Here is a 26,226-nt window from a genome sequence, read left to right as displayed (position 1 = left end):
GATAAGCTCACAGCCCTCGTGACGTCATCATATCAACCCCGAATGTTAATACATGAGGTCTTCAGAAAACAATCTATAGTCACCCATAACATAGCACTCCAGCCCCCAAAGAGCTCATGCCCATTTCAGAATACAAAATATATTTAGTCCATCACCAATAGTTCCCATAGTCTTAATAGTTCAAGCATCCTCAAAAGTCCCAAAGTCCAGGCTCCTCTGAGACTCAAAGTGAATTTTTGGCTGCAAGTCTCTGTGAAAAAAAATAAATAAATAAAAAGCAAGTTATATGAACCCAATGTACATTGGCACAGAGTAAGCATTCACATTCCAAAAGGGGGAAATAGGACCACAGAAAGCAGGAATAGGTTGCTCCATGGTTGTTCTATTGGGCTTGAATTGCCCCAGCCACATTCCTTTCTATATTTCTATGCAAAACATTCAACTTCCTTTAATCACTGTACCATCTCTCTGGTCTCCAGCTTTACACATCCCTGTGTGACCAAACTACGAATCTAGTCTCTCTGCTTTGCTTTCTGCTTCTGAAATTCACTACACAATTGGCTGAACACAGACATCAATATCCATAATTTAGTTCAGATACTTTTGCTCTTTTGAGATTTCCTGAATGAGTTTAATCAGTCTATCACATCCAAATTTTGCCTCACTCAAAGTTTCAGGACATGAGCAAAATGTCAATAAATTCTTTACCAGAATGTAACATAGGTGGCTTCTACTCTACTTTCCTAAGGAGTCCTCTTTGCCCTCCAAATTTTTCTGAGCATGATCTCTACTATCTGCCCTCCTAGCCACATTCTGGCCCTTCCAACTTCTTCTCACAAACCAGTTCCAAAGATCATGTCAGGTGTGGTGGTGCAAGCTTGTAACCCCAGCATTTGGGAGGCTAAGAAAGGAGGATCGTGGTTCAGCATCAGCTATTTAGTGAGGCCTTTTACAACTCAGTGAGACCCTATTTCAAAATAAAGAATAAAAATAGGGCTGGAAGTGTATCTCAGAGGCAGAATTCCCCTGGGTTCCATCCCTAGTACTGTAAATAAATATAAGAAAGATCACAAAACACACTGTCAGACTTAGATATAGCAATGACCCCACTTCTCTGGTACCAATTTCTGTCTTAGTCGATATTCCCAGTGCTATAATCCAAAACAACTGACCACACAACTTACTTGTTCAGTTTTTAGGAGATTCCATGTTCAGTACATATGAGGCTGTGATTCTTTGGATCTCAGGCACGGAGGCAGGGTGCAGAGAGACAAGAGAGAGCAAGGGCTGTGCTCTCACATCATGGAGACAAGAGGCAAGAGAGACAGAGAAAGCCAGCAAGGAGACTAAAAGACCAAAGCACAGCCCCTAAGACCAAAACCTCAGGGACCCACCTTCTTTATCCGCAGCCCACCTATCCAGGTCAACACCCTGTAAACTCATCACAATGATTTACACACCGATGGGACTAAAAGCCTCATGAACTCATTATATCTACACTAAACATTAATGTGTGAGCTCTGCAGGGGGCGTTCTACATCTAACCCTAACTGACATATCAAAGAATCGCGAAGAGCAATAATCGTAGGCGCAGCAGTAAGCTCAGTAGCTCCCAATCTTATGAGTGACATCCTGCTTTGTAATTTTAGCTTCCCCTAATGATTGATGCCCTACAGGAGCAAAGATAGTACTCAGTGCATAGTAGGTAATCTATCCCAAGGTTTTAAAACCTTGCAATGGCCGGGTGTGTTGGAGCACGCTTGTAATGCCCACGCTTGGGAGGCGGAGACAGGAGGATGGCGCAGGTTTGAAGCCAGCCATGCTGGCTTAAGAGACCTGTTTCCAAATAAAAATATAAAAACAGGTCTGGGAGTATAGCCCGGAGGTAGAAGGGCTTCCAGGAACCCCAGTACCACTAAAAAAAATTAAAATAAAACAACTTTGCAATGACTTTCTGAACTTTGTTGAAAACTGTTTCATGTCTAAATCCCATCTCCACCTCTAGTACCTCTTTGCCCTATCTTTTTGGGGATTCTTTGTTGCCTAAACTAAGCCTTATTAAATCCTAGCCATTTCTACAATAACATATGCAATGATAAGAAGAGACATGAGTAAAGCCAAATTACCCCACAGTCCATGCCTAAGATATAGGAGAAATAAACACAAGCCCCACAAGCTTCCCCTCCAAAAAATGAATAGGTTTAATTTTCAACCAAATTCACTTATAGGAGTATCATGGGAGAAGAGTTGATTCTTAGACTAAGAATCAGCCAGATCCTTGGCTTCCATGATGGAGAATAATTTCAGCATTCACCAGGTAGAGACATAGATAGAGGTTTGTTTAGAAAAGCAAGAAATACACATTCAAAGGAAAATGTGGGTTCCCCAGTAAGAAAAGCACCTTGGGGGCTTTGATGAGGGTTGGGCAGGACAAGGTACCTGAGGATGACCTTAGTTTGATGGTCAGTTTCTGGTGATCTGGTCATCCTCAGAATCTTCAGACTGATTGTAGTCTCTGTTATCTGATCAATAGATAAGCTGGAAAGTCCTCTAAATTATAAATTTTTCAAGATACTGTATCTGTCTTGTTAATAGGAAATTTATAGTTTTTTCTCTTTCTTTTTTAAATTTTAAGATGTACAGATTTCTTAAGAAGTTGGAAGATACAGTTCTGGGAAAGAGAGCTGATTTGGGGAATAAAGGCATAAAGAACTTTAGCACCAGCTTCTTATGTCAAAGTTCTATTTTCCACCTGTTTCCTTCATTTCTCCTGCCCCACATTAGAAGGCAAAACTATTTGAAAGTTCATAAAGGCATAATGTAGAAATCCTAAGTCTGTTAGTTCAGGGAAAAATAATGACATTCTCATTTTGCCATTTTCAAGAGTAAATATACTAAATATTTAAAAACCTCACTCAGGATATGTTTGTCAAATATTAAGCCCTGTAGGACCATGCTGATGTGAAATTTTTTTTTTGTTTGTTTTTTCTCCCTAATTTTATCTTTATCCTCAACCTTACACATATTCACCTACCCAGAGCAAGAGGAACTAAGTCCTCCTTCTGGAAGGAAATTCATGCTTTTATTTGAGGACGTTTGTTCTGTGAAGCTGTGCAGGTGCTCTTGAAGTGCCCGTCTTCACTAGAAGATTACACGCATGCATCTGAATAGTGAGGGGACGCACTTGGAGTGTCCCGTAGCCTTTCAAGCCCTTCAAGTGCCTCTGAAAGGACTGGAATAAAGTGGCTGCCGATTAAGCCTGGACGTGGGAATGGGTTTGCCAATTGTTAGAAGTCACACTGCATAGACTACAACTTTTAAAATGTAAATGCACGGCACACACCACCCCGCACAGTAGGATGAGAATGGCTGAGAGCCACAGAGGACAGCAGAGCGCTAAGCAACAAAGAAAACCCTGTCTATCTGCGTCAGAGAGCGGCAACTCTAGGACTGGTCGGACACCATCTTTAGGAATCCAAAGTTACTTCTAGGTTTAGTTTCTGTAGAAACTGTGTCTTAAGCCTTTTAAGTTTCCAGACAAATTTCCCAAATGCAGACTTGGTCAATTAACTTCCTCGCAATAATTTTGAATAACATGAGTGACATATTGCTTAGCAAAAATCACTTTCTCTGCCAGTTGATCATTTCTATTTCTAGACCAAAGGATACTTAAATTTGCAGAATCCCTACTGGCCTACTTGACAGAGGCTCTCCACACCATTTGTGGAGTGACATAAAGAAACTGATTTAATTTTGATTAGGAAAGAGGGGGAATCATTACCTATTGTTTCACAAATCAAGGTTGATCTTTGTTACGTTTTGTCTTTAATTATGTAAGTAAATAATAGCCTGGAGCCTAGATACAACATTAAATACCCAAGTCTCCAGTTAGCTAAAATACTAACCGAAAGAAATCATGGAATTAAAGGTATTAAGCTCAATCCTAATTTCCTTTTTAAATCAAAATAATTCTAAAAGTAAAAAAGGGAATGAAACAATTAAATTAAAGAAAAGAAAATTGATTTTCTTCCCAGTAGCCAAGATCTATAATCAACCCAAGAGCCCAACAATTAAAAAAATAGATAAAGAAAATGTAGTCTGTGCACAATGAGGAGAAAGTTTTTAAAGAGAAGAAAGTTTTGTTAGGTAGCTAAACAGAGCAAGAGAGGAAGGGGAAGGATTAGGACTCACTCCACTGGGAACTCCCACCCCAAACCACCTCCTTCCTGGCCAGACACTGTTTTCTTAAATCTAAAAGGAACCAGGAGTCACTGCTAGGGGCCTTCCAACTCTGGAGCACCCACAGGGCACTGAACCTCTGAGTCTTGTGCAGGTACTGATGGGAAAGTTTCTACTTTGGCGGGAACAGCACAGAGGCACTAAGCTGTGGTGTGAAAAGAAGCGATCGCCCCAGATGCATGCACACAAGGGGAAGCTTTCCAGCCTGAATAAAACTGGCCACATGAAGATACCATGGCTGGTGTCCACTCGGAAAATGAACCACTGACCCCTCCCTCCAACACGGACTCCTATCTTAAAACTCTTCCTACATAAACCTTTTATAGATCTCCTGTTTAAATATATATATATATATGGCTGCCTGTCAAGAGCCTTACTATGTGTGACAAGGTAGACAGACCTGGAGCGTGTTAGATGGCATCCTGACCCTTCAAAGGTCCTTTCTCCTCTTACCTCCAGCCACATCCTCCTCCTCTTCTTCAACCAAAGAGCAGAAAAAGAGAGACAAAGAAGACACATTTGTTTTTTATCCAAATATCTCCTCTACTCATCATCCTTCTATAGTTAGAGGCCCCAGCTATACTCAGGTAGGGAGAAAACCACAGCTCCCTGGAGTGACCCACTGCTCAGCCCCAAATCCACGCCATGGAAGAAAAATGTGAGTCTTTGGCGGAAGATAACATCTCTTCTGTGAAGAGAAAAAAGGCATAGGTGTAGATATTTCAATGAGTATTTGTATTTATTTTCTAGATAATTACTGAACACAGAAAATAGATAAGTAAAAGTTAACAAACAGCAGAAAAAAGCATTACGTGAATGTCATAAATAAAACGATTCTGCTGACAGAGGTAAAAGTGGGAAGATTCCATGTTCATGTTTTGTCTGTACTAGCCCGAAGTGCTGTTTTTCACTAAAAGCTGTGTCTCGTGTGAATCTTCAGCGTGTGACCTCTGCCTTCACTGTGCTAATGTGCTCTCCACTGAGGTCAGTGGAGACAGGCTGCTCTGTCCTGGAAAGCTCATGGGACACTGGGACTCCGGCGATGACACGGACCTGAGGCTTGTATGGCTCCTGCGGGTGTCAAACTTAGTGAGGCCATCTCCAACTTTAGTGAGACCCTGTTTCCAAATAAAATATAAAATAGGTCTAGGAGTGTAGCCCAGAGGTAGAAAGCCCCTGCGTTCTACCCCCAGTGCCACAAAAGAAAGATAACCTGATAATGGAATGATATATCATGTTTTTGTATTAAAATTCCCAATAATGTAAATTTGTCAATTATGTTCCAAATGGATATGTTTCGATGTAATTCCAATCAAATCCCAACACCTTTTTTTTTGTTTGAAATTGACAAAGTTGTGTGTAAATGCAAAAAGCTAAATTTACTTAAAGCTATATGAGTAAGAAAAGTCTAGAAGATTCCCATTATCAGCTGTCAAGTCTGATTATAGGCTGCCTCAGGTGCAGTTTGTGGCAAGAACATAGCAAAAAAGCAAAAGGCAATAGAAAAATGGGGAAAAGCATCCAATGAGTTCCTCAAAAGAGAACATCCCACTGTATTTATTAGACATAAAAAGGTTTGTTTTTTTCATAAATATAAAAAGCAAAAATTCAAATACATTTCCTATAGAATCAAAAACCAAAACCATCAAACAGAATGAAATGTTGGTGAAGAGGAGGACTCGAACTCCCACTGACTGCTGGTGAAATGTCCATCGGCTCAGCCACTCAGAAAACCTGAGATCTGCGCATCTAAGCCTGTGCATTCCCTGGACTCAGTAATTCCAGTCCCAACCATGTATTGACAGAAACGCACAGATATATGAACAAATGACATGGATAAGAATATTCACAGCCACACTGTTTATAATAGCCCTAATCTGGAAGCAACCCAACTATTTATCACAGAATAAATAATAGTTTCTGGTATATGTAAACAGGAACTTATGTACTATAGTAAAATTAAACTATAACAACACATAATAGAATGGACATAAACCTCACATTGATTGAAATGTCAGAATGTCAGTTAAAATAAGAATCATAGTCCATTTGCGTAAAGTCTACAAGCAGGACCCTAAGAGACCATTTACCAGAGAGGGCCATTCTATTTTTTTTTTAAATCTGATTACTGGTTACATATACATATTCAACTTGTAAAAACCATCCTGTTGTACACTTTAGGATTTATTTCATTTTCTGTGTGTATACTGCACATAAATTAAAAGTTCATATTTAAAGTGACAGCATTTTTTGAACAGAATTACAGACATTGCTCTGTCTAAGGTCAAATGTCTATCCCTCAGAGAGCCAGGTCGGCTCAAGGCCCGAGTCCACTGTCTGTAATCTCAAATACTTTAGTAACCTTATCCCTTATGCCGTTTGGGTGGCTGTCGCAGGAGAGTGAGTGCAAAAGCTCATAAACAGAAATATATTTCTCATGACTTTGGAATTTGGGGAGTCTGAGGTCAAGTCACAGGGAGATGGAGAATCAGACTGGTTTTCTGGTTCAGAGGCTGCATCTCCTCATTGTATTCTCACTAAAAAGGTGAGGGTCTTACAGAGTCTCTTCTGTAAAGTCCCCAGTCCCATCAGAAAGATTCTGTCCTCATGACATGACTACCTCCTAACACCATCTCCTGGGGCTTAGGATTTCAATATGTGATTTCCGAAAGAGGGTCAATATTCAGATCATAGCACATTATACACTTCCATATTATTAATAACTAAAGGATTTTTCTTTAGGAAAGAGACTCAGTATCCACTTCTAGACATAATTTCTTTGGAAATATCTGCACCATCTTCTAGGAAATCAGTATAAAATAGAACTTACTAGGATAAAATCTGACCCAAAGCCAGGAACCACTGGCTTCAATATTTAATGGCGTTAAATATAGAATTACTATTTAGGGCAACATGATCGAAAAATGGCAAATACGAGGAGAAAACAGAATACACATTTCCAACCACAAAACTCTGGAGGGGCCAAGTGTGACATCCTCACAAGATTCCTGCTCTTTGAGAGTTATCCAAGCAACGAATCTGTCTTACCCCATCTCATGATGGAAAACTAGGAATTCAAGTAAAATGCCTGGTAAAGCCGTGGGCTGAAGGATTGCACACTGGAGCAGCATTCTCAGGATCTTTGGAAACTAATGTAATAATTAAGAACGCCCAGAGTGTTCCAGATTAAAGGAGATCACAGGCGGCAATGTGTTGAAAGGTTCATTTGAGGCTTTTAGAAGGTCTCAAGCTACGCGTGGTATGTGAAAGTGTGTCTAATGGCTTCCATCCCTCCAGAACTCTGCTGAGTCTTCTAAAAGTACAGCTACTGATCATCTGGAAAGTAAATCTCTTGTTATTAAGTGACTCATTTCATTTGATCACCCAATCATTTATGTAGCCATCTGCTGACTCCTTTCTAAGCACTGGGTAGGCATGGGGTTAAGAGGTAGATAGGAAAATAAAAATAAATCACAGTCCTTTCCTTGAGCACCCCCAGCCTAAAACTAAGACTAAGACAAAGAGGTGCCGCTCAAAGTCCATTCACTACAGAGCCCGGCCGTCATGTCTATGCTTGCTGAGAGTCATATGTGCATAGTAGCCAACACCTACTGAGGGCAGACTGTGTCCCACGTGAAACGCGATCCCAGCAGACTGAGCCAAGTTCCCAGCTTTGTGGGTAAGAGATGATTCCAGCCTGCCCTGCGTGTGTCCAGTTGTCTTCCTGAACCGTTCACCCAGTCAGCCCTGAGACCCATGCAAATAAGAAATGTGCTGGCTAATAAGCAGCCACCACGAGACCATGGGAGGTGGGAGGATGGGGTAGACCCCAGGTGAGAAGCTCGCTGATGCTTATGCTCTAAACACAGCCCTGTGTCCTTCACACTCTCCTTCTGTGTTGAGAGCACCATTCTTCCTGGATTCCTGCTGCCTAGATGCATACACCGACTCCAAGTGGTAAGTGCTGACTTCCTTTCAACCTGAGCCCTTCAAAAAGGAAGCTTTTTCTCTGGTGCACTGGCTTCTGTGAGGCCAGTCTCCTGGCTCCGGGGCTCAGAACTGTGGGTGCCAGGGTCCTGGACTTGGGCACAGGAGACTCCCTGCAAGGTTCCCCACCCATTTACAGAGCTGAATCCAACCACAGAAGTCCTTCCTGCAGGCGCAGACCTTCACTAAGGGCGAGAGTACATAGCCCCTTTCTTCTGCCTGTTTTCTAAAACATTAGGTCTTCTTTAATTTCCACATCTTTTTCCTTAGCCTTGTCTCTTCTTTCTGCAAGCCCACCCTTCTGCCTTGGTGCCTTCCTCTATTAGGCAGCTTCTCCTACAAACCAAGACTGTGTAAGCAGGGACACGGTGAGCCCTGGATGGATGTTTGAGATGGATGTAGTGTTGTGTAGGGCAGAGGGGAAACCAGCAACTGCCTCCTGGGGCCAAGAAGGCTGCGGACATCCCCGCCTATGCCCAACAGACACCAGAGGCTTGGCTGTGTCTCCGGAGGGGCTGCAGTGAACTTCCTCATCACCCTGCAGGAGCCCTGCACATCTTGGGAACTGGAGCGCATGCCATTGGCACAACTCCGCAGTTCCTGCAGTCTGCATTCCCCCATCTTCAGACTCCCCATATTCACGCAGCAGGACTAAGTGAGCCTTAACTTTATCGGACGATGCCCTACAGCAGCCACAGCAGAGTAAACAGAGCGTTTCCTCTGTCCGGCTCTCCCTGCCTCGCTCTGGCTCATGTACGGGCACCGTGGTCTTTTCCGGGGGCAGCTCTGTGTCTGGGTGTGAGTATTCCTGCCCCTCACCCCGCAGCTCATTGCGGTGGATGGTGGTCTCCTCGGGGCCACCCCAGAGAAAGCCTCAAGTCACAAAGGAGCTCCCAGCAGAAGGAGAACTAAACACACTATTTAAACCGATCGGAAGGGTGGGCTGTTCAGATACACAGGGGCTCCCTCCCAGGCGCTCGGTTCCTAAGGAGAGGACGTCCTATAAATAAGAACAGAGGTGCATGTGTCGGGGCAACCGAAGACACACTCGCATCCTAGACACAGAAAAGGGAGCAGGTGCCTAGAGTCCAGAAGCGCAGTCACTCCTGCTTAGCGTCTGCCCTGGTGTTTTATTCTTCAACGGAACATTCTGCCTACTTTGAATCTCCTTGGTGAAACATCAGAGAATTTAATTACCAGATGGAAGAAGCGTTTGAAACTATCATAAGCAATTTTATTACTATATCTTTGCATTAGTGATTGCTTGATATTCAGTGATTCTCCAACCCAGAGACAGAATTATAAAAATCACTAAAATCTTGTGCTAATTCTTTTCAAGGAAACAAGTGAAATGCTTTAAACATGCTTTAAAATACAGAATAATGCATTCCAAATAAAAGTCGTGTGTGTGTGTGTGTCCTCATTCCTCAAATTATGTCCCAAGTGTCCTTGACCACTTGGCACACACACATTCACAGTCAGTATTTGGAACTATTTTAAAAGTCATCTTAATAAGCATCCGCAAGTGGTCTTTTCTGAGAGGTAATTTGGAAGAAAGGTCTTCTAATGTCCTTTTTTTTTAACTTTTGCAGAGTTTGGACTGAGCGGGCTGGGAGGAAGCCCCAGGCAGCGGGGATGTGCCGGGTGGCGTAGCGTGCGCAGCGGTCCCCGGGCTCTGAAAGGAGTGGAGCTTTTGCCCACCGGTTCCCTTCTACAAAGTGATGAGACTGATCTGCTGAGTCGGTGTCTCCTTTTTGATGTTGGTTTTGCCTTGATTGCAGAGAAGAAAAGGCGAGGGGCTGTCAATCCGCTTTCTTTGGGGTCTTTTCTGTTCCTTTTGAAACAGCGGCCGCCTGCTCTCCATGGTCTTGGTGGTGTCGTCACCAGCCTGGCCTGATTTAATTACCATGACTTGCGCGGTGTGAAGATAAATGCGTGGCTTCAGCCTGTCTGCTTTGTGTGCGCCCCTCCTTTCACGGAGCCTGTACTGCGGCATTCACAGCCCTGGTTGCTTTTCTTTCTCGCGCTGACACAGAGGGTTTTCTTTGGCCGTGTCTGTGTTCACCAGTTTCCTTTGATGCGCGGCCTTTGGTGCGTCCGCTTGTGTGCGGGAGACTGTGGTCCTTTGTGGGATCCAGGCTGAGCATCTTTGACCTCACATCCCCCTTGCGTGTCTCTGTGCAGACCCAACGGCTCATGTGTAGGAGGGGAAGGGGAGACTGAAGAAGTGCGCAGGGCCCTGGGCTTGGTAACACTGTGCCTAACAACTGGATGTACTCCCAGACCCGGGAAAGCTTGGACATTTACTTGGGCTATTGAAATGGAAAACCCACCTCAGTTACTTTGGACCCCTTGTAAGGTTTACAAAAGGGCCGCGTACTCTTCTCCTGTGCTTTCTTCCTGCAAAAAGACGGCATGCAGAAAGATTTTCATTTTCTCAGCAAGGGGAATAATGGGTGTAAAGTCAGACCTGAGTCCCGCACCTACTGTGCCCCAGACAGGTGTCCCATCGACCTCGCCTGCCCCCGCACACCCTCTTCTTGAGAAATGTTCCCAGGGCCCGAGCCCCTGCCAGCCGTCTCACAGAACATGTGAATGGGGCCCCACAAAGCAGGCCAGGCAATGAAAACGAAGTCAGAGAAAAAGAAATTCCAGGGCGTACTTCCTTTCATGAACTGGTTTGATGGGGCCCACAGAAAGAGATTTTTATCTTGCAAATGAAAAAAAAATTAAAAAGAGTAACGAAGACATCTTGAGGAAGAAAAGTTGTGTTTGAACTGTACCAGTAACACTGTAGCTTAAACAAACAGAGGAAGGCTATTCATACGTGCCCAAAGCCAGGACCCCGCAGAAGAACGGTGAATCAGCGCCACGTGAAGAGGACCACAGACTGGCATGCTGGTCCCGGCGGCGGCGAGCCCTGAAGAATGCTCACTAGTTCATGAACACTACGTGGCAACATAGAAAACGACACCAAAGACACTGCCACAGGCGGTCCCTGTTTACACCACACAGCCGGGATCTCGTGTGGCCTTTAATGGAGGGAAACCAGGCACCACGGCATCTTAAGCAGCCGATGGCAGAAAATGCAGGTGGCCCTCAGTCTTCTGGGAGCTGGACTCTCTTTGTTCTCTAGAGCCATAAAAGATGCAGAGAGCCCATAGCTCTGACTTTAATCATGGTACCAGCCAAGGAAAGCGAGGGCTACCACCAGCTTGGAGGACTACAAATCCTTGGCTATTCAGAGGGAACGGTAACTACATGGAGCTCAAAACATCACTGAAAGAGGTTATATTTTGAGAACAGCTATCTATGAAAGTTAGCCAAAATTTAAATATTACTACACCATCACTCTTTAACTTTCTTTCTTTCTTTCTTTCTTTCTTTTTCTTTCTTTTTTTTTTTTTTTTGCAGTACTGGGGATGAAACCCAGGGGCATTCTACCTCCAAACTACACCTCCAGCCCTATTTTTTATTCTTTATTATTTTGAAACAGGGTCTCCCTGAGTCGCAGAAGGCTTTGGTAAGTAACTGCAGCTGTTTGGAAACCTTGATCCTCCCTTCTCAGCCTTCCAAGTACTAGGATTACAAGCCTGCACCACCAAAGGCCCAGGCTTTGGAATCTAATTTTGAAGGAAAATTGAAGTAGAGTTTCTCCCCACCACCTTTGGACCATGAAGTTCACGCCCAGCACTGCTCCAGGCGTGTACTGGGAGTCATGACTTTCTGGAAGAACGTCAAAGCAGAAGGCACCTTGGGGCTGGCACCTCACCTCTTCTACTGCTGAACACTACTTTCTTCCCTCTTCTCAAATCTGCTGGATATACCATCTCCTGAAGCGTCTCTCTGGTGCCCCCACCCGCCTGCCTCCTTCTCTTCCTGCCCGTGAGGCTCAAAAGTTCAGCGGCCATGTCAGATTGGAAGGGAAGACAGGTCCAGACAGTGTCCTCCCACCGCCCCAACAGTCCCCATCACTGACCCGGCATGGGTGCTCCCGTCACTGCCCACCTGTCCCCCACCTACCGTAGCCAGGGCCGTGTGCATGGACCCACTGCTCAAGCCTCTGCTCGTCTCTGAAGGGGGACACTCATGGAGAGGAGGGGGAAGGGGCAAGCAGAGGAGGCTGATATTCCAAGTGAAGGCCAAGAGTGCCAAGGAAGCCCTCGGTGCTGGGGTCACCAGGCCTCCCAGCAGGATCAGCGCGAGGGCCGGTGCAGACCCAGCCCGGCCGCATCAGAGGTTGTGAAGCTTGGAAACTTGGGTTGGCCAGCAACCCAGAGAGGAAGCTAAAAAGAAGCTGCTATGCTTGGGTGAGACATACAACTGGAGAGGTCCAGGTGAGCTTGGGCTCGGACCTCCAAGTGGAGCAGTGAATCTTTACGCTGTGTGGGCAGGATGGCTGGGCCCTCGGCATCTGCTGAGGCCCTTGAGGGTCTAGGTCAAACGCAGTTGGGCAGAGCAGGGCTTTTCCACTTAAAAAATTAATAAATAGCCCAAGTGTGGATCACCTTGACCTCTTCTAATTTTTATAAGCCTAAAATTATTATTGTTGTTGTCATTATTGTTATTATTATTATTATTTGCAGTACTAGGTATTGAATCCTGTACCATTCTACCTCCAAGCTGAAACCCCAGTCCTGTGTTGTTATTGTTGTTGTTGTTGTTGTTGTTGTTTATTCTTTATCTTGAAACAGAGTCTCGCTAAGTTGCAGAAGGCCTCACTAAGTAGCCGAAGCTGGCCATGAACCTGTGATCTTCCTGCCTCAGCCTCCCAAGTACTGGGATTACAAGCATGTGCCACCACGTTCAGCTCTAAAGTTGTTTTGACCTTTAGCTTTCCTCTTCTTTTTCTACCAGGTCAGTGACCTCTTTTATATTACCTCTTTTACATTACTTTTTAAATTACTTCATCATTTTCCATTGTTTGTAAACATTTTTAAAAGGTGCACTTCTCAGAAAGTCAGCTGCTTAGCTTGACGCCTCGTCCTACGGCGCGGGGTCATGTGGCTGCGTCATTCCTTCACCCTCTCCTTCCCAGCGTACCTCTCTCAGGAGGGAGCGGCTGGAGCACACTTAACCTCAACATCCAGGGGGCATTTGATGTGCATTTCTCAAAGTTTCCACCAAGCTGGTATTCCTGATGGAAGCATGCCCTGGGCCGGCAACCCTGGTCATGTTACCATCAACAATCAAGCAAATGGACCCCCCACCATGCCGTTGCCCAAACCTCAGGCCAGCAGCCAAGATGATGGACGCCTCCTAATCCATCACCTCCCACATCTGAGAAATGACCAGATTTCTCAGCCAATCACCTCCTTAGCCATGTCTAAAGTCCATCATCCAGCCCCGTATGCACCACCCACGTGCGGGCCTCGTCTCCCTCTCTCACTGCAGGACAGAGAGAACTGGCCTCCCAGAATGCCATTGCGTGGCGCTGAAGGTAAAGAAACTTCTGAAAGACGCAAATCTGACTGACCACGCGCCCAACCTTCCTCTCCACACAACCCAACCTAGTTTTCTCCTTTTGCTCTTAGAATAACCACCAGAGCCCTTGCCGAGTGCTGCAGGGCTGTCCTCTGTGGTCTGTCCTTGCTGCCCCTCCTGCCCTGCACCTCTCTCTGCAGTGCCCTGGCCTCTCCTGGGATGCAGCAGGTGCGTGGTCATCCCCTACCCCAGGCCAACGCCTACTCAAGGAGAGGTCATTCCCTGTGCTCCTCATATCAAGTCCAGCTTGTGCGTGGCACACTCTTCCAGGGCTGATTCGTGCTTTCCTTCAACCTACCTTGCTCTCCGGTGTTCATCTGTTTGTTGATCAGGTGTGTAACAGCAGCGTCCCCTCTGAGGCACAAGTTTTAGACACAGTGTTGAGTTCTTCTGTGTCTCCAGTGATCCACTTCACCTCCGTGCAACATTTCTTGCAAAGAAGCCATGTCTTTGGAAAACAAATGTCACCATGACCCTCTTTAAGCACACAAGTGATTTTTTAACAATCATACCATCTGCATACATAATTAGTTATTTTAATATACAGTGTGCTTTTTAAGTGCTTAATAAACGCCGACCCCGAATTCACAAAAGGCTTTGAAGTTGGTGGTGATATCCAAGCACTCAGATGCTGGGCAGAGATTGCTATTTTGAGGTTCTGTTTCCTGTTGTCTTTTGGTTACCAACAGCCCTCTCCCTTTGGAAGGGTCCTTGAGGGGCCGAGGTCACATGGAGCTGCACGCTGGAGGGTCACATGGTCCCTGTAGGAGCTGAGGTCATGTGGATAGAATTAAAATGGAGATCACATGATTGAAACTCTTCTCAAGTTCTCCCCAAACACACAGGCACATATTCACACGAACATTTGGATCTGATTTTCAAAGGGTTCAATTTGGCTTTCAAATTTCATGTCTCCATGAATGGATTTTCTCACACCAATCACAAAATAAAAGTGCCCAAAACTAGGGCTTCATGTTACAAAGTCAATATTTTGACAGTGCTTGACCATTTCCCTTTCACTGACACCCTAGTATTTCCCCACTGCAACACTTTTCCAGTAAACAAGTTTTTAGGCCTTTTTTCCAAGTTGCTTTACAGAAAGTCGGCATCATTCATCAATGGAGGGTGATGAGATGAAGCTTAAAGCTGCTCAACCTCTACTCTGCAAAGTGTGAGCATCAAGGAGGTGCGTGGGGTGTTCCCCGGCATCCTGCTAAGAGCCCAGAATTTGCTTGCGTCTGTTCCTCGGTAACGTTTTATGCTTTCTGTTTTCAGTAAAGGCAAAAAAGTGGTCTTGGACGGAAATCAGTAAATCTCTCATGCAGAGCAAAGGAGAATTATGTTGCATGTATGACAAACTTTTTTTAAAAAAGTAACAGTTTATAAAATTGATAGGCCTACTGCAACAGATATCAGTGAACAAAAGTAGAGTCCTGTTTACTATAAAATATGAATTTTAATCTCTTCTGAAGAGGATTCCAAGAAAAATTATTATATTAGAGAATTTAGGACAACTTTATGAATTTCAAGAATCAGAGATTTCTCTCAAATTTTTTTCAAAATAATTAAGAAACAGTATCAAAAATTTTCAGCTAGGTGTCTGTCTCTGCTTTCAAGATGAAAGGTATCATTATTCCATATACATTCTGATAACTAGATATCTTGACTCAACCATTTAATACTAAGATATGGCAACAATATCTAAAATATAGTCTGCCAAGACAAGAGAAGAAATAGTAAAAGTTAAATGTGTGTCCTCTTTACTCTTCCCTCCTGGTTCCCAAATCAGGTTGACATCTTGAAAAGTTTCAAAGAGGACTCAGTTAAGCAATCCCAGACATCTACCTTTCCCTCACTCTTTATCAAAGTCTTATCTCTGATGGGGCCCTTCTAAGTCAGAAACTCGGGGCTAATTTAGTATGTTTCTTGTTCTCTTGCAACTTAAAGGTCAGCAGCCAGCAGTAAAGAGGACAAAAGTCACAGTTGGAAATAAACAAAGGAAGTTTCTTAGCAGTAGAATGACTTAAAACAGACACAAATAAAACCTTCAAAGGACTTCTTCAGGGTTCCAAAGGTAAACACATAAAATTGGGTTTTCTCTAGAAACAAAAAAAATTCACTTACCCAAAGCCCTAAACTCAAATATATAGCACAACTCTTACAACTCTATAGGAGAACATGAAAATTGAAAGAAAGACAATCATTTGGTGTTTTATTCACTGGAGACTAAAATGTGGTGCCCTTGACCAGAAGGCTCACGGCTCAGCTGCTCCTCCTGTTGGCTCCGTGACTTCATGCACCAGTTTACATTTTCATTATTATTATTATTATTATTATTATTATTATTATTATTATTAATGTAATTGATACAGTTGCCAAGACAAGATAGCAAAGACAATTACTGATAAATTAAGCTCAAAAGTAGTGTAAAGATGATGTGTCCTTCAGAGAGGTGCAGACGGTGGAGCCAGGAGAGGAGGACGAGCCCGATCATACAGGATGGTGACGTTGGCCGTGGGCACCTGGGTACCCAGAGCCAGTATGTTCTCAGCTCAGCAGGAGCCAGCTGAAAGGACTGAAGTGAGGGACTGCCCAAAAAATTCCAGAAGCCAGACTATCCTGAATGAAGGTGGTGTGTGCGGGAAGGTTTGGGCAGAACACTCCAGGCACAGGAGCAAGTGCAGGATGTGAGGCCGGAGGGAGTGGCAGGTACGGCTGGGGAGGGGAGGCTGAGGCTGGGAGGGGCAGGTCCAGATCGCAGAGGCCCGGGACCTCCAGGCCCATGAGCTCCAGGTCCAATCCACAGGTCAGAGGCCCAGGAGCTCCGGATCCAGGTGGCCAAGGCCTGGAAGCCGGGGCTGAGGGCAGGAGGCTGGATTCCAGCCGTAGTGTCAGCAGAGGTCAGTTAAGGGTTATGTTTTAAAAACAAGTTAGCATTACTAGATTAATTGAATGTCAGATACAAAGGAAAGAGAAAACTCAAGGGTGGCTCCTAGGTGCTCACGTAAACAACAGAGGGCATTGTGATACTACCTACTGGCCATATTTTATTTTGTCTTGCAAAATTCTTCACCCCATAAGTTTTTTCAACGCAAACTTGATGGCTGCTTTGAAGATATGATTGAAATAAAGGTTACATTTGGTCTGTCATGTCAGAAATAAGAGCTTCGGCCTGAGTCCAGACACCTCTATTTTTATTTTATTTCACTTCGTGTGTTATATATGTTAATTAAAACCCTGATGGGCGTTATGCATAAATCTACTGATGAGGAGAGCATGGAGACTACCTTCCAGTCATCTGGCCCTGCCTTCCTTTCTACTTCAGGAGACTGAGCATAAGGTAACCCCCTACCACACATCTGCTGGTCACCCAAAGACAAGGCCATTTTATGGGCATTAAACTCCTGTGGTCTGCCAAATGTTCCTGCTCGCTCACCCATTGGGAGGGTAATTACTGTTCCAAGACAGTTACAGCGACTGAGTAGGCCTTTATTGCTTTCAGGCTGAAAATTTTTAAATGTTCTTAAAGGTTCACTCTCTGTGCTCCTTATTTGATTCGTGAGAATTCAGGTGACATGACTGTATTACCTCAATCAAATTTGACAATGCATTTCTTAACTAATAAAAAGTCTCCCTATAACAATGTAACAACAGATTCATTTTCCTGTAAGGCATTTTTAATTGCATGAGGTCATGGAAATGATGAAATAAATCCAGTTTGGTGACATTTGACTATCCCATTAGTCAGGAAATGGCTGCTGGACCACTAAGTTTCACTCATACCGATCAACTTTGAGAAATCATCTTTGGTTGCTTAGAATGAACCTACTTAGCCATTCTTAAAAACATTTCATTAGTCTTCTCCTGAAGTCCTCTAAACATGGGAGAATTTTCTTACACTTGATCTCTTTTCCTTAACGCATCAAATATTTCCCCCTAAACTATTAGTTTCTCTCTTAAATGTCTCAAAAAAAGTCAGACTCCCACCTCTCACTCGGCAGATGCCCTTCATTTTAATAATTTTTTTTTTTTTTTTTGCGGTACTGAGGATGGAACCCAAGGGCATTCTACCTCTGAGCTACATCCTCAGCCCTATTTTTTATTCTGTATTTTGAAACAGGGTCTCACTGAGTTGCAAAGGGTCTCACTAAGTAGCTGAGGCTGGCCGCGAACACAGACCATTCTGTCTCAGCCTCCCGAATGCTGGATTACAAGCGTGCGCTACCATGTCCGGCTTGGCCCTTCCTTTTAAAAACCTCCTTTGCCCTAAGTTTCGTTGAGGGCTTTCCTCCACATGATTCACGGGATCCCCAAGCTTTAAAGCTTATGGCAGTTGATCTTGACTCTGGTTATGAAAATTGTACTATTCTTTCGCAAGGAGAATCAAAACTAACAGAAAAGATCAGTTAAGCCCTAGATCTCCATGGATAGACATTTTAGGGGCAGGCCCCTAATAATCAGAGAGAGAGGAAGCCTTTAATGCAGATAACACAAACATATTTAATTCCCAGCAAGAGACTGATCAAACATGGAAAGACAGAACTTACCAATGGACAAATCTTAATCGCTTCAAGAAAAACCCTCAAATGCAGCAAATACCTGGCCGGCTGGGCCCTCGTGCGCAGACATCTGTTTACACAGCTCATTAAGCTGCGCACCGCTGCACGTGAAGCAGGCCAGCTGGATGTGATGGAACCTGGCCGGTCTTGTCTCTTAAGCAACTCCTACTCTTTCATCTTTAGGAAATTAGAATGAGCCCACGCATCTGGCTTTCTTCCTTTGTTATGGTATTTGCAATTAGACCCTTCATTTAGTCATCAATAATTCCATACAGGCAAATGGGCTTCCTAAGGTCTTGTTCTCTTGTGGTTTTGTCAAACAGTATTTTAAGGATTGCAACAGAATTTTGCCAAAAACAGGTGGAACGAACAAAGCTCACTTGGTATATGTAGAGGTTTCTCCTCTTTTTCACACTCCTGGTTTAAATAAAAGACAACGCATGGCTAGCTTCATTTTTATTCTGATTATACCTTAAACAATGTTTTCTAGAACTTACTAATATTCATTGTAAATTATTAATGTGAAGACACATGAGAATTGAATAACCAAGAAGATTAACAATGTTCCTGGGTGGGGAAACGCAGCACCATTAATTTGTAAATTTTCAAAATGTACCTGCAGATTTAATGCACTACCAAACCAATATCCCCATGAGGCGATACTTGGAGTTTGGGAAATCTAAAATTAATCTTAAATAATGACTAACAGAAAGGAAAGAAATGCTGAAAAAGAACAAAATTTTCAGAACCTGCCCAATCAAATGCAAATAGATGTATTCTTGACTCAGAAGTAAATAAATAGGTGCACAAAATAATACATCCAACATAAGGTTAGCATGTGATTCAGAGATCCTATTATATCAATGATAAAACAATTGATTGTTTAGTTATTGATATTTGGGAAACTACTCAACCACCTGAAAAAACATGAAATGCTTACTCTGCAGAAGTTCCAGCTGTTTGAAGCAGTAATCATGGCAATCTATAAGAATCACACCCGCAGCTTTGTAATGTGGCAGCTGAGGGAAAAGAGATTTTGAAAGTGCAAGAAAAAATACACGGGCAGATAGTCACACATCCTAGGGATTACCTCTTAAGAGCAAAATCATGAATAAAACAACCTACCTTTTCTGCATAAAATTTAATACTATATAGTAAAAATACATAAATCATTTAAACATTGAAAGGTCAACACTGCACTGAGGGAGCACATTTTCAGCATATTTATTAAATAAAATATTATATATCATATTAAAAGATTTTACAAACCTCCAATTAAAAGAGACATCTTAGCCTGGCATGGTGGTGCATGCCTGGAATCCAGGTACTTGGAAGGCTGCAACCAGCCTCAGTAACTTAGTGAGGACTTTCACAGCTTAGTGAGACCCTGACTCAAAATAAAAAATAAAATAGGGCGGGGGGGGGGTAACTTAGAGGCAGAATGTTTCTGGGTTCAATCCCCAGTGTCACACACACACACAAAATCTTCCAAAAGTAAGTGAGATAAGAAATAAGAATAAACTTAAGCATGAAGAAATTTAAAAGAAGCAAAAAATGAGAGACAAAACTAGTTTCATATTAATAAATAAAATGTAAAAATGATTTTCTATATAAAATTAGTGAGTATAAAATACTTATGTTTAATACTAACATTAGTGGCCTTTTAGAGAAGATAGTTAATTTTTTAATTATTGTTGAGAAAAATTTGTTAGCTATTCTATAAGCTTTAAAAATGTTGTTTTGTCTTTAACCCACCAATTTTTCATTTAAGAATTTATTCAAAGAAAATAATTGAAATTTATTCTAAATTCATTTAACTCTGATAGAAAAAAAAATTTTTGGCAGTACTGGGGTTAGAACCCAAGTGCATTCTATGTCTGAGCTATGCCCCAGCCCTATTTTTTATTCTTTATTTTGAAACAGCGTCTCACTGAGTTGCAAAGGGTCTCATTAAGTAGCTGAAGCTGTCTGCAAACCTGGATCCTCCTGTCTTAGCCTCCCAAGTACTGGAATTACAAGCATGCACCACCATGCACATGTGCTTCTGGAAACATATACAAAAGCTCCTAGCAGTGCTGTTCATAGCAGCCCCATCTGTAATGGAAGGTATTTCAAAACATGAGGCCCGTTAGCATAGCAATGAAAGTAAACAGAATATAAATAGAATACAGCTACACACGTGCGACTCTCACATACTTCATGTGGCGCCAGAGACAACACGATGCCTGCTCGCAATATGACTCTATTGACATGGTCTAAAAGCGCAGTAAAACAAAACCATACTACTTGGGCAAACAAGCATATGTGGCAGAAGAGGAAGAAAAGCAAGGAAACAGTTGGCCCTTAAGGACTCGCGTTACCTCTGGCGGGAGAGGAGCATCCCCCCTGAGGATCCCAAGCTTCCGGGCTGCGGGCAGCTTTCCACACTCAGATTTGCCTAGCAGAGGAAGGAGGGGGACCACATTACCAGGAACCACCAACCAGCCACGCATTCAGAGCTCTACTCTACCAAGGGCATATTTGGCGATAAAGATGTTTTCAAGGCTGGCATTTTGCTTCTGTATTAGAACTCCCTGGGTCTTTTGACTGTCTGATAAACAGGCTACCAGGTATTGCTATGGTTGAAATGCTGTCACCTCCAAAACGCATGCTGAAACTCACCTGCATTGGGACACTGTTCAAAACACTGTTCAAAGGCGAGCTCTTCAGGAGGCAGTCCAACCACAAGGGCGCCATTGTCATGGACCTGGGCTTGCACCAGAGGGTAAGTTCAGCCTCTCCCCTGCTCTTTCACTGCCTCCTCTGGACCTCTCCCCAGCACGATGCCTCCTGCCATAGGAAGGCCCTTGCAGGATGCCTGGTCCTGGCATTAGTCTTCCTGGCCTCCAGAACTGCTTCTTGTGATTAACCAGTGACCTGGTCTCCGGTGTTCCCTGTTAGCAGCAAAAAAAGAGAAAGACTCATGGTAAGTGTTCTGGTCGGCATTCTACAGCTCTAATCAAAAGGACTAACCATGTAACTTAAAGGAAAGAAGACTTATTTTCTTGTGGTTCTGGGTTCTGTCCACAGGAGGCCAGGGACCACAGATCCTGCGCATGGTGGCAGGAAGCGGAAGAGGGAGAGGGCATGGGCTGTGCTCACTTCATGGGGCTGGAAGCGAGAGAGAGGTGAGAGGGAGGAGGAACCATTCAGACAACCCCAAGGCTGCAGCTCAGGGCTCCACCTCAGCTGTGCCTCCAGCTGCTGAGATTGCAGCCCTCGGGACTCAATTATATCAGGACTCAGTTGTATCAACCCCAACACCAACTTATGAGCTCTACCAGGGATTTTATGTCTAACGCCACAATGACTGTGGAAAGCAATTGATGCCGTCACTGTCAGTCATTCCGTCTACTCCACTGCTCACCCACTTCACATTTATCTCATGCTGTAGAAAGTATATTTGCATTTTCCCAGCATAGAGTGCTCTCTGCTGTTCTGTCCCTGTCCACAGCTGAGCTACATAAAGCCTTCACAAAGCAGGTGGCCAGGTCACCCCCATCACTCGGGTAACCTGGCCTTGCAAAACAGGATAACTCCAAAGCCAGAAGGCAAGAAGTAATCAGAATCAGAACAGAAATTAATGAAATAGAAAACAACAACTAAAAGATCCAAGAGATTAATAAAACAAAAAGCAGAGTGTTTTTAACAAGTCAATAAGGTTGATAAACCCTTAGCCAACCCAACTAAAAGAAAGAGAATAATAGAGCCAGATATCCAGGATAAGAGATGAAAAAGGAGATTTCACCACAGAAAAGGTGAGAATCCAGAAAATTATTAGGAATTTTTTAAAAATATATACTCCAATCAACTTGAAAGCCTAAAAGAAATTGACAAATTCCTAAATTCCTTTAATCTACCTAAACTGAACAAAGAAGATAGAGAAAACCTAAACAAATAGGAAGCAAATAGATTGAAATAGCAATAAAGGCTCCCATGAAAAAAAGAAGTCCATGTCTAGACAGATTCCCAGATGAATTCTAAAAGACCTTTATAGAAAAACTAAGCCCAATGCTTTTCAAACTATTCCATGAAATAGAAAAATAATGAATACTACCACACCTATGCTATGAACCCAGCATCACCTTAATCCCAAAACCAAATAAAAACATCACAAGAGAAGAAAATTACATACCAATATCACTGATGAAAATGGAGCCAAAATTTCTTAATAAAATACTAGTAATTCACATTCAGTACTGCACCAATCCAATAGTACACCGGGACCAAGTTGGCTTTATTCCAGGGATGCGAGGTTGGTTCCACAAATTCAAATTAATAAATGTAATCCACCACATTAATAGAGATAAGGACAGAAATGACATGAGCAACTCAATAAATGGAGAAAAAGCATTTGACAAAATCCAACATGCTTTCGTGATTAAAAAAAAAAAAAACCACTGAAGAAATTAGGGATAGAAGAAACCTATCTCAACCTCATAAATACTACATATGATAAACCCCAAATGAGCATCATAATAAATTGGAAAAAACAGAATTTTCCTTGAAATTAGGAATGAGATAAAGATGCCCACTGTCACCACACCTATACAATATAGAGCTTGGAGAGGTGTGGTGGTGCATGCTTGTAATCACAGTACACGGGAGGCTGAGACAGGAGTACCATAGGTTTATGGACAGCCTCAGCAAACTTAGTGAGGCCCTGTTACAAAATAAAAAGGATAAAAAAGTACTAGGGTATATCTCAGAGGTAGCTTAACCATGGGTTCCAGATCTAGAACAAAAATATATAAATAAATTTTAAAAATGTACATGAAACTCTAGCTACAGCAACAAGATGGGAGAAGGGAATTAAGGGAGAACAAACAAGGAAAGAAGAACTGAAATAATCTTTATTTGCTAAAAACATGACCCTTTACTTAGAAGACTGAAAAACTCAACTAGACTTCTGGAAGTGATAAACAGCTTCAGCAAAGTAACCAGATACAAAATCAACTTATGAAAATCACATTGATACAATAATCATGAATCAGCTGCAAAGGAAAGCCAGAAAATAATTCCATTTACAATAACCTCAAAAAATAAAACACTTAGAAATAAATTTAACCAAAGAAGTAAAAATACCTCTACATGGAAAATAATAAAAACAGTTAAGAAAGAAATGAAGATCTTTGAAGACGGAAAGACCTCCATGTTCTTGGATAGGTAAAATAAATATAACTAAACGACCATCCTACCAAAAGCAATCTAGAGATTCAGTGCAAACTCTATTAAAATACCATGATCATTCTTTGCAGTTCTAGAGAGAGCAATCATAAAGTTCATATGTAAAAACTAAAGATCCAGAATAGCTAAGGAAATTCTCAGCAATAAGAACCATGCCAGAGCCATCACAATAACTGATTTCAAATTATACCACAAAGTGATAGTAATAAAGACAGCATGGTCTTGACACAAACAGACACAGACTAGTGAAAAAGAAAGGAAGAATCAGAAACAAATCCTCATATCTATACTCAGTTGATTTTTAATTAAGGTACAAAGAGAATACACTGAAGAAAAGACAACCTTTTCAACAAATGGTTTTGGGAAAAAATGGTAATTCATTTATAAAAGAATGGAATTAAACCCCAACCTCTCATCCTGCACAAAAGTCAACTCAAGGTGGATCAAAAACCTAGAAATTATACTAGAAATTTTGAAAGTACTAGAAGAGGGCATAGAACCAATACTCCAACATACAGGTATTGATAGAAACATCCTCATTTTGGCCCCCAAAGCTCAGGGAATTAAAGCAAGAATTAATAAATGGGATGGCATTAAATTAAAGAGCCTTTCTGAAACAAACCATCAGGAGTCTAAAGAGAAAGCCTACCTGCAGAATGGAAAAAGATCTTTGCCAACTATCCTTCTGATAAAGAACTAATATCTAACATATACAAAAAGCTTAAAAAACTTAACACTAATAAAATAACCCAATCAAAGAACAGATAATTGAACTGATAAGGCACTTCTCAAAAGAAAAAATACAAGTGGCCAATAAAAAAATGAAAAAAGGCTTAACATCATTAGCAATTTGGGAAATGCAGATCAAAACTATACTGAGATTCTATCCAACCCCAATTAGAATGGCAATCATCAAGAACTCAAACAATAGTAATGCTGGCAAAGATTTGGGGAAATAGAAATTCTTATACACTGTTGGTGGGACTGCAAACCAGTATATTCACTATGGAGAACAGTGTGGTGGTTTCTCAGAAGACTGGAAATGGAATGCCATGTGACTCCGCGATGCCTTTCCTGGGCATCTTTCCAAAGGAATTGAAATCCAGATTTTATAGCAATACATACATATCTCTGTTTATAGTGGCACGATTCACAATAGCCATGTTATGGAACCAGAAGAGGTATCCATCAATGGATCACAACACCCATGGTGTATATACACCATGGAAATGTACTCAAACATAAAGAACAAAATTATGTCCCTTATAGAAAAATGAATAGAAAGCTCAAAAATGAATAGTTACATGGTTTCTTTCATATGCAGAAGCTAGGTAGTACTTGAAAAACAAGGATAGTATAAGACAGATGTTTTTGTTTTTGTTTTTTTACTTTGGGGGCTTATTAAAAAAATTATAACCAAGCATCTTGAAGAAATGTTTTGAATGTAAAATATTAAGTAAAAAATTACTGTTTCTTACATTACACTGATAATTTCCTCTCAGTGTTCATTGACCACATTTTTATTTTTATTTATTTTATCCTCTCCTATTTTCAAAGTGCTGAGTCTCTTCTGTAGACAGTATTTTTATTTTGAAGTTACTTAAGCACACTGCCCCAGTGGTAGCTTTAGTTTACCCTTTGGTTCCCCTGGCCCTGAATGCAGAAATTCTGAAGGTAGAATGAATCTTGAGGAGCCGGTTTCTATGAGTTTGAAGTGTTCAAAAACAGACAACGTTTCCTTTCGAGGCAACAACCCTGCTGATTTATTGGCCTTTCCCCCTGGATTTGCCCGTGGAGGAAAACACTGCCAGGACCCATTTGTCTTCTGCTTCTACCCGTATGTCATGACACTGATGTACTTTGTTCTGCAGAAGTATTTTTAAAAGGTGACAAGTGTCTCCCTGTGGAGCATTTAAATAATAATTTTAAAGACTGCACTTTTAATTAGGATCTGGAATAACTGCTAAGAAGAAAGTGAGAGGGAGCTCTCACAGTAAGCTGACTGCTTCTTGGCATAGCTGCCTACCCTTTAATAGCCAGGCTTGAATAGGAAGTCACTTTTCTTTGAGAATGGCTCTCTTTTTTTCCTTGGTAGGCTAAACATTCTCATATTAAGAACTGTGAAGCTCACCTCTTGTTGTCCCCAGAAATATTTGCCAAAATAATTCAAGACATTTTCCATTTTAGTTCCCAAAATCATGGTTATTCTCAATCTCCAATTCAGAACATCAAGAAAACAGAAGGGCCAGATATTTGTGATTAGTCTAAATTTGGTGCAATGTCTTAAGTACTGCTAAACATTGAGGATTTTTGTGGGACAAAATTAAAAGATTACGTATTTGGTTGTATCCAGTTTGTGGAATAGCAAACCAAGGCTAAGAAATGCAAAGTGGAAAATGTGTTATGCAGACCGCGAAATCGTTTTTAGTCTGAAGGACTCTGCCTACCCAGGTTCTAGAACAATAAACAAACCCCCACACTACTTCCCCATCTCCCCAGATGCAACCAGCCTGCCAAAGGGCTATCATACCGGGTCTGCTTAGTGCTTCCATTTCACAAACCATGGGATGCTACACAGAAGCTTTGTGTCTAGGCTCACTCCTCACAGCTTTTATGTTGCCAACTTGTTTCAAAACCTAGCAAAATGCATTAACTAATGATATGATGCCTTAAGAGAATGGATATAACCCTTAAAACATTAATGAACTACCAGGGAATTTCAAAAGTCCAA

The sequence above is a fragment of the Muscardinus avellanarius genome (genome assembly GCF_963383645.1).
Source record: "Muscardinus avellanarius genome assembly, chromosome: 6".
NCBI classification, from domain to species: Eukaryota; Metazoa; Chordata; class Mammalia; order Rodentia; family Gliridae; genus Muscardinus; species Muscardinus avellanarius.
The sequence above is the reverse complement of the archived record's forward strand: the minus strand, read 5'-3'. Positions refer to the sequence as shown.